The sequence below is a fragment of the Mus caroli genome, unplaced genomic scaffold (assembly GCF_978045245.1).
Source record: "Mus caroli unplaced genomic scaffold, Mus_caroli_1 scaffold_18, whole genome shotgun sequence".
Lineage (NCBI taxonomy): Eukaryota > Metazoa > Chordata > Mammalia > Rodentia > Muridae > Mus > Mus caroli.
In genome coordinates this window covers 37,671,743-37,680,026 of record NW_028227273.1, presented here as the reverse complement: position 1 = coordinate 37,680,026, position 8,284 = coordinate 37,671,743, and positions in this window count along the sequence as shown.

Genomic DNA, 8,284 nt, shown 5'->3' with positions numbered 1-8,284 from the left:
ACACGCTCGGGCTTTGCAAACTGCAAAAGGTTCCTGTCACCCCTAGGACTCACTTTAAAGCTGAAGTCTGGTGCCTCCCCTTTCCCCACGCACCTCCTCTTCTTCCTGTGCCCCCAGAAGGCCCAGCCCCCGATCGATCACTCTCACTGAGGCCACCATAGCTCACACTTTCCAGAAAATGTGACTCAGGTGGGATGGACGGGGCAGCCCCTGCTCCGATGTACTTGGTGGCTTTTGTTTCCCTCAGAGGAGCTTCTGTGGGTTCCATGCAAGCATCTTGCACCGCACCTGCATTTGCACGCGCTGGCAAGCACAGGCCTCTGTGTTTGCTTTAGTCTGTGCATATGGGTGCAGGTGCTTGTACAGATGCAAGGTTCGTGGATGTGTGCACACAGGTGTAGATGTTCTGATATGTGTCTGCAAGTGCTGGAACAAGCACACAGGCATTTCCTGATGTGTGTGCAGGTCCATATATGGACACACACACACTACAGTGTCTATCATCTATTAGCACATGCACACATGAACCTCAGATGTGTTCATATGTGTGTCCACTGGAGACGGCGCTGGGGTAGATTTTTCAGATACCACCTTGTTCCCAAATCTTCAGCTTGGACCTTACCCCCATCATACACCCTCCCAGATACTGAGGACCTGGGGGTTCATTTAGAAGACTCACCAGCTCCCCTTCTCGATGTCAATGGCCCCCATGCTGTAGTGTTTATCCTGACACAGGGCTGGCAATGCTGTGACCACAGAACCCCAGTGCTCTGCCAGGCTGCTGATTCGTGACTTCTCTAACCAGGGTTCCAGGGGAAGCACTGCTGAGACTCCCGTCCCCCTGCAGAACCCACTCATCCACCTGCCTCAGCAACAGAGCCCTCCAGAGGAAGCCCAGGTCTGTGAGGTGCTGAAGGGATGTGTGCTGTTGACATGAACTTGTCAACAACTCCAGAGCCTCAGACCCAGAGGGAAAGATAGCCTTCTCTTCTGGTCCATGCATGGATGTGCATGTCGCCAGTGTGTGTAGAATGTGTTCACCATCCTCCCCCTTGAGTGCTGACGCATGAACGTAGCTCCCCTACAGGGACAGTTCTTATGGAGACTAACTCAACCTGCCTTCCCCATCCCATTGTGCATATAAACCCTGCCTCCTTGCTTAACTGTATGTAATAAGCTGCCTTTTTCAGTGGTAGGCAATAACCCCACTTCTCTGCTTGACTCTATATAATAACGTGCTAAGATACTCGTGTGCAGAAGGCCCAGATCACATGACCCCAGGATTCCTGGATGTCTGTGTTTGTCTTTTCTTCATCTCTTTGCTGTTGCCCAACTCAAGTCCATTCCTGGAACTGTGCAAATTACTCAGCAGCCTGGAGTATCCTACCATAGAGGATCTGCCTGGAAGCATTCTCTGGCTGGAAGCATTCTCAGGCTACTAGAATTGTTTTGGAACTGTTTTCGAGGTTTTTGGATAGTTGAGGGCCGGTCTCTCATGGTCTGTGCTGGCCAGTGTCAATTTGACACAAGCTACATTCATTTTGGAAGAGGAAACTTCAATGGAGAAAACACTCCCAACAGATTGGCTTGTGGGAGGCCGTGCTCACTGTAGACTGGGCCTTCACTGCACTGGCATTCCTGAGTTCTATAAGAAAGCAGGCTGAACAAGTCATAGGACACAAGCCAGTAAGCAGTGTTCTTCCATAGTCTCTGCATCAGCTCCTGTCTCCAGGTTCCTGTCCTGACTTCCCTCAGTGGAAGCTGAGGTAAACCTTTTCCTCTCCAAGTTGCTTTTGTTCATGGTGTTTTATGACAGCAGTAGAAATCCTAGCCAAGACACAAATTGGAATCAGGTGTGGGGTAGGGATATGAAAGACCTGACTATGGTTTTGAGAACATTGTATGGCCTCTCAACTTTGGACTGGAGAAACTGTTCCATGCAGAGCTCAGTGGGCTGTTCTGTGGGAGCTTGGAAGTTCAAAATGCTGAGAATACTGCAGATGATGGAGGCCTGCCTTGTGAAATTACAGAAGGAAGTTTGAGAGTTTCTTAAAGACCACCAGGATTTCCTGGGAATGGTAGAACACACCTTTGGGAGGCAGAGGCAGATGGATCTCCTGTGAGATCAAAGCCAGCCTATTCTACATAGTGAGTTCCAAGAGAGCAAGAACTATAAAGGGATTCTATTTTAAAACAAAAACAACAACAAGGAGAGCATTGGGGATGTTTGATATTTGAAATGAGATTCTTAGTTCTGCTTAGCTTGTTTTGCAGAACTGGCTGTGATTAAGAAGAGACCAGCATCACTGAGGTGAAATCTGGGGAGTTTCCTAAGAGAACCAGTACACAGAAGCTGTGCTGTTAAGGTGAACAAGGTTATCCTCAGATGATGCCGGTTTTGAAAGGATAAGGAGGCCATGGAGAGAAGCTGAGGCATGGCATGTGTGGGACCAGGAGAGGCTGTTGGTGAAAGTGCAGCCTCCGTGGCAGCAGAAGTTCACAGTATTTTGAAGATGCTGGTGTCTTGGGATGATCACCACCACCACCAGCAGCAGCCTTGGGGTGGAGCCAGCCCCATCCTAGAAGACAAGATGTGAGGGCTGCATAGGGCAGCACCAGAGAAGGCACTCAGGACCTTTGGAGGAGCCCAGAAGATCATGTTTGAATCCCAGACACTGGAAATCGAATTATTTACACAGCTGGTGTTTGGTTTTGCTTGTTCAGGTTGTTGACTGTGTTGTGGTTCTTCCCTCTTGAAATAAGGAAGTATTAAGCTTGTTTTCAATGTTATAGGATCCCAAAGTTGAGAGACTAACTTTTAAAATATTTTAGATTTTAAAGGATTTTAACTTTAAACTTTGGAGTTTTAAAGACACTAAATTTTAACCTGTTTGAATTTGTAAAGCGGTGGGACTTTTTTAAGTTTGCAAAATGTTTAAAAATTTATTTATTTCTATTTTATGTACATTAGTGTTTTGCTTGCATGTGTGAGGGATTTGGATCCCCTGGAAAATGAATTAAAGACAGTTGTGAGCTGCCGTGTGGGTGCTGGGAATTGCTCATTTTTCTTGAAGAACAGCCAGTGCTCTTAGCCTCTAAGCCATCTCTCTAGCCCACAAAATGTTTTTATGTTGTGACGTTGATATTAATGTTTGATCTTGGAGATGACAAGAAAGGAAAGGTTGTGGCTTACTAGTGATATGTTTGTGTGTCAAGATGACAAGGGGTACAGTGTGCTGGATAGTTTTATGTCAACTTGACACGAGCAAAAATCATCTGAGAGGAGGGAGCCTCAGTTGAAAAAAAATGTCTCCATACGATCAGGATGCATTTAAGCCCGTGGGGCATTTTCTCCATTAGTGATTGATGCGGAAGGGCCTAGTCCACTGTGGATGGCACCATCCCTGGGCTGATGAAGAAAGCAGGCTGAGCAAGCCATGGGGAGCAAGCTAGCAAACAGCATCCTCATGGCCTCTGCGTCACCTCCTTTCTCCAGGTTCCTGCTCAATTAGAATTCCTGTCCTGATTTTATTCAGTGATGAACTCTAACCTGGAAATGTAAGTAAAACAAACCCTCCTCTCTCCAAGTTGTTTTTGGTCATGGTGTTTTAGCACAGAGGTAGAAACCCCAACTAAGACTGGGAGGAAGAAGAATCTTGGCTCATAGTGAGAAGTGTCTATCACGGTGGAGAAGCCGAAGCGGGGAGAGGGGAGGTAGCACGAGGCAGTTGGTCATGTCAAATCCACAGTGAGGTAGCAGAGACCAAAGAACACTAGTGCTCTACTCACTCTTTCCTTTTCATTCAGCCCAGGACCCCAGCCCTGAGCTGACTCTACCCATACTCAGGGTCTTCTCTCTGTTAATGCAATCTAGCTCATCGACGATCCACGGTGATTCTATGCCCTGTAAACTTGATCATCTAGATTAACCACCCAAGTGTAGATGTGAGTGTGCCAGGCAGGGGTCAGAAGAGACTAGAGAAGTTCAGGAGAGTTCACAGGGAAGCCAGGACATGAGGCTCAGGGAAAGGGCAACAAGCTGGTGTTGAGGGAAGAGGTGGGAACTGAGAGCTGAGACTCAGAAATGGGGGGTGGGGCAAGGTGCCTGGCTGCTGAGGGCAAGGTACAGGGGAAGAGGGCAGACATATAGAACCTGAAAGCTCTTGGGTAGCTTCTCCTAGGAAGACTATTTTTATACTTTCCTGCAGATAATGGGGGGAAGGAAGGACAGAAGAAGTGGTCACAGCTGATTACAGCGTGGTGACCCAGTGAGTTTATCTGGGTGACTTACAGAAGCATGGGTGAGAGTGACTTACAGGAAACCAAGTGACTCAAAGACACTTGTGTCATGAAAGTCCAGGCTGAGCATGTGCAATGACTGATACAAGCTGGCACGCCTGGACTTCCCCATTCAACTTGTAGGCAGCTCCAGCGAAGAGTCTCAAATTTCCCAGCAACTCACTCTGTGTGTATGTGTGTGTGTGTGTGTGTGTGTGTGAAGGTGTGTGAGAGAGTGTATATAGGTCTCTGTGTTAGTGTAAGTATTAGTGTATGTAGGTGCATGTGTGTGTCTATGAGAGTGTATGTGCGAGTGTGAGTGTATATATGTCAGTGAAAGAATGTGTGTGTGAAAGTGAAAGAATGTGTGTGTGACAGTGTACATATGTCAGTTTGTTAGTGTAAGTGTATTAGTGTACAAGTGAATGTATGTGTGGTATGTCTGTGAGTGAGAGAGTATGTGCATATGTGTGTGACAATGTATGTATGTCTGTGTAATACTATAAGTATTGGTGTGTGTGAGTATGTGACTTGTGTGAGAAGGTATGTATGTCTGTGTATTAGTGTGAGTATTAGTGTATGTGAGTGTGACAGTGTGTGGAAGTACGGTGTGTCTATGTGAGTGTGTGTGACTAGGTGTGTGAGTTCTGTGTGGTATGTCAGTGTGTTAATGTATTTAAAGAACAGAGGCCCACACTGAATATCTTCTTCAATGGCTTTCTACATTATATATATATTTTTTTATAATTTATTTTTTTAATTAGGTATTTTCTTCATTTACATTTCAAATGCTATCCCAAAAGTCCCCCAGACCCTCCCCCCACCCCCCTACCCACCCACTCCCACTTCTTGGCCCTGGCGTTCCCCTGTACTGAGGCATATAAAGTTTGCAAGACCAAGGGGTCTCTCGTCCCAATGATGGCCGACTAGGCCATCTTCGGACACATATGCAGCTAGAGACACGAGCTCCGGGGGTACTGGTTAGTTCATATTGTTGTTCCATCTATAGGGTTGCAGATCCCTTTAGTTCCTTGGGTGCTTTCTCTAGCTCCTCCATCTACATTATATTTTTAACATTTACTGTTACTTACCTTTGTCATTGTGAGTGTATGCATGTGTGTATACTGCCTGTGGGAGCCAGAAGGGGGCACCAATTCTGCCGGATATGCACTTAGAGCTGCCTGTGAACTCCTTCCATGACCACTGAGAAACAAATGTGGAACATCTGCAACAACACTATGAACCCTGAACTAACGAAACCTGTCTGCATCCTCTTCCCTACATCCCTCCATCCTCCTCCCTACATCCCTACATCCTCCTCCTTACATCCCTCCATCTTCCTCCTTACATCTCTCTATCTTCTCCTTACATCTCTCCATCCTCCTCCTTACATCCCTCCATCCTCCTTACATCTCTCCATCCTCCCCTTACATCTCTCCATCCTCCTTACATCTCTCCATCCTTATTACATCCCTCCATACTCCTCCTTACATCCCTCCATCCTCCCCCTTACATCTCTCCATCCTCCTTATATCTCTTAATCCTCCTTACATCTCTCCATCATTCTCATTTTTTTTTGACAGATTCCACTTGATACTGTTCTTGGTTAAGAACTTTAATACATTTTCTCACCAAATTTACCAAAATACTATACTACATATACTGATTCACTAGTTCGTACACTCATCTACTTATTCATTTCTGTAAGAGTTTTAATTATTGTTTGTTGTTCTGGCATAGTATAGAAAGTAGACACCTTTTCTGCCTTGGTAAATATTAACTTTGAATCTTCAGATACATATATTTCATTTGAAACCCTCATGTCAGGACACTAGTGAGGGGCCACAGACAGTTTGGAGAGGCAGTCCAGAGACCAAGGGATGGGAAGATAGAAGCTATGGTACCAAGGCTTTTAGGAGCTTAGTGGGATGGGGATGGGTTAGTTGTGGTGGATGTGAGGATGTGAGGTCATGGTAGAGGAAGAAATATGGGACAGTTACATACACTGAAGGTAGCTGAAACAGACATATGCAAATCTATGTACCATTATACATACTTCATTTACATATGTGCATACATGTGTGTGTGTGTTAATCTATAATGAATGGGGTGATATCACTTCTCTTAGACACCACTGGCTAACAGATAAAAGCCCAATACCAGAAATGGTTACTTCTTTGGGGGTTGTTGACTAGTGACCCATAGACACTCCCAAACCTTACAGACTAGTGCCAGTGCCATTGGTTAAGCCCAGGACTTCACGGTAAGACCCCATTGCTGAAGACACCACATACTTGAGTCATAGAACATGAAAAAGTTGAGGTGATATGTCCTGGGCGGCTTTGTTCCCTTTGGCTGGCCTTCACAGCGCAGGAAGGAGAAAAGTCGCCAGCAGTCTCATACAGCTGCGACCCCTGCATGCTGTAATAACAACGGGCCTGGCAAGGGATGCCCACTGACCAATAGTGAACCTAACACCATAGGTGTAACCAGCCACCTTTTGATTGGACTTAAGTCCCTCTCACAAGATGAATCCTCTACCTGGCATCATGACTGGGCCACAGGACCTAGGGGAGATCCTATTGACTCATAATGACTCATCATTACAACCCACAGATCAGAGCAGCTTTCAACCATCGTCTGAGAAGTTTCTATTTGCATTAGTTGGCGATTAACATAGAGAGCTGCAGAGACTAAGAGACTGAAGATTTTTCACCTCTAAATGAAACATTTACCCTGCACCTACTCTTCCCACGGTTCAGGGGTCATTCTAGAAGAGAGGGCAGAAAAGAGCGTAAGAGCCAGAGGTAGTGAACAACTCTAAGGAAAGAGAGTCCTAGTCAGGGTTCCTATTGCTGGGATGAAACACCATGACCAAAGCTACTTGGGGTGGAAAGGGTTTATTTAGCTTACATTTCCACATTGTAGCTCATCATTAAAGAAAGTCAGGACAGGAATACACACAGGGCAGGAACCTTGGGAGTTGTAACTTTCCTAAACCCTGCCAGCATGGTAAACTGCCGTCCACAAAGGACCATCTACACCTGGAGGACACAGCAGCACAAACCATGTGAGTCACAGTAGCCTATGGAACAGAGACTCCTGAGGAATCAGATAGGACAGGGCTGAGCTGTGAGCGGGTGTGTGTGTGTGTGTGTGTGTGTGTGGCAGGGGAGGGAGACAATAGGTACCTCTAGAAATTCCAGAGCGGACTGAGAGATAACTGTTGGCTAACAGCTTGCTGTGTGAGGGAGAGAACTAGATGTCCATCCTTGGAGCCCACATAATCCTAGCACAAGAGACAGAGACAGCCTAGCTGACTACTGAGCTCTCAGTAAAAGGGAGTAAAACCTCATCTCACAAACATGGTTCACCCACCTGGAGAAAGGTGCTGTGTGTCATGTTAAAAGCCACGCTACCTCCTTGCCCGGGTTGCATGCAGCCCGAGCTCCTGGCTTTGCCCAGGACTGTGGCCCATGCTGAGGATCAATCATAACCAACCCCTAACCTGGGAAATCTGGGAGCTGCCATCTCCATGCCACTGGTCCCTCTCTCTTCCTCTCTTTCTCTGCCCACCTTAGCTCTGTGGAATGAAAACACTAGACGGTTTTATTATTTTAGAATTTGTCGGGTAGCACAATTGCTGCCCTAAACTTACCAGCTAACCTGTATCAGCTAGTCTACATCAGCCAGCCTCCACTGGTGGTGGAGGGCCCCGGTTCTAATTTCCCTAAGATCTTACATGACTGCTGCTTTCTTCTTGTTTCAGTGCATGGCTGCAAAAGTCCCTCTCTCCTTTCTTGAGTCCCCTTTTTTCTCTCCTGGAACCCGGAAGTCTCACCTTTACCCTTCCCCCAGCCTTCTTTATTGATCACATCAAGAACCAATTAGGGAACCAGATTTTAGTAATAGCTCCTCCCCCCTACAGAAAGGTTGGTTAAGAACACATACATTTCTTGCAAAGGCCCCAGGGTCGGTTCCCAGCATCTATAATTTTGCGGCTCAC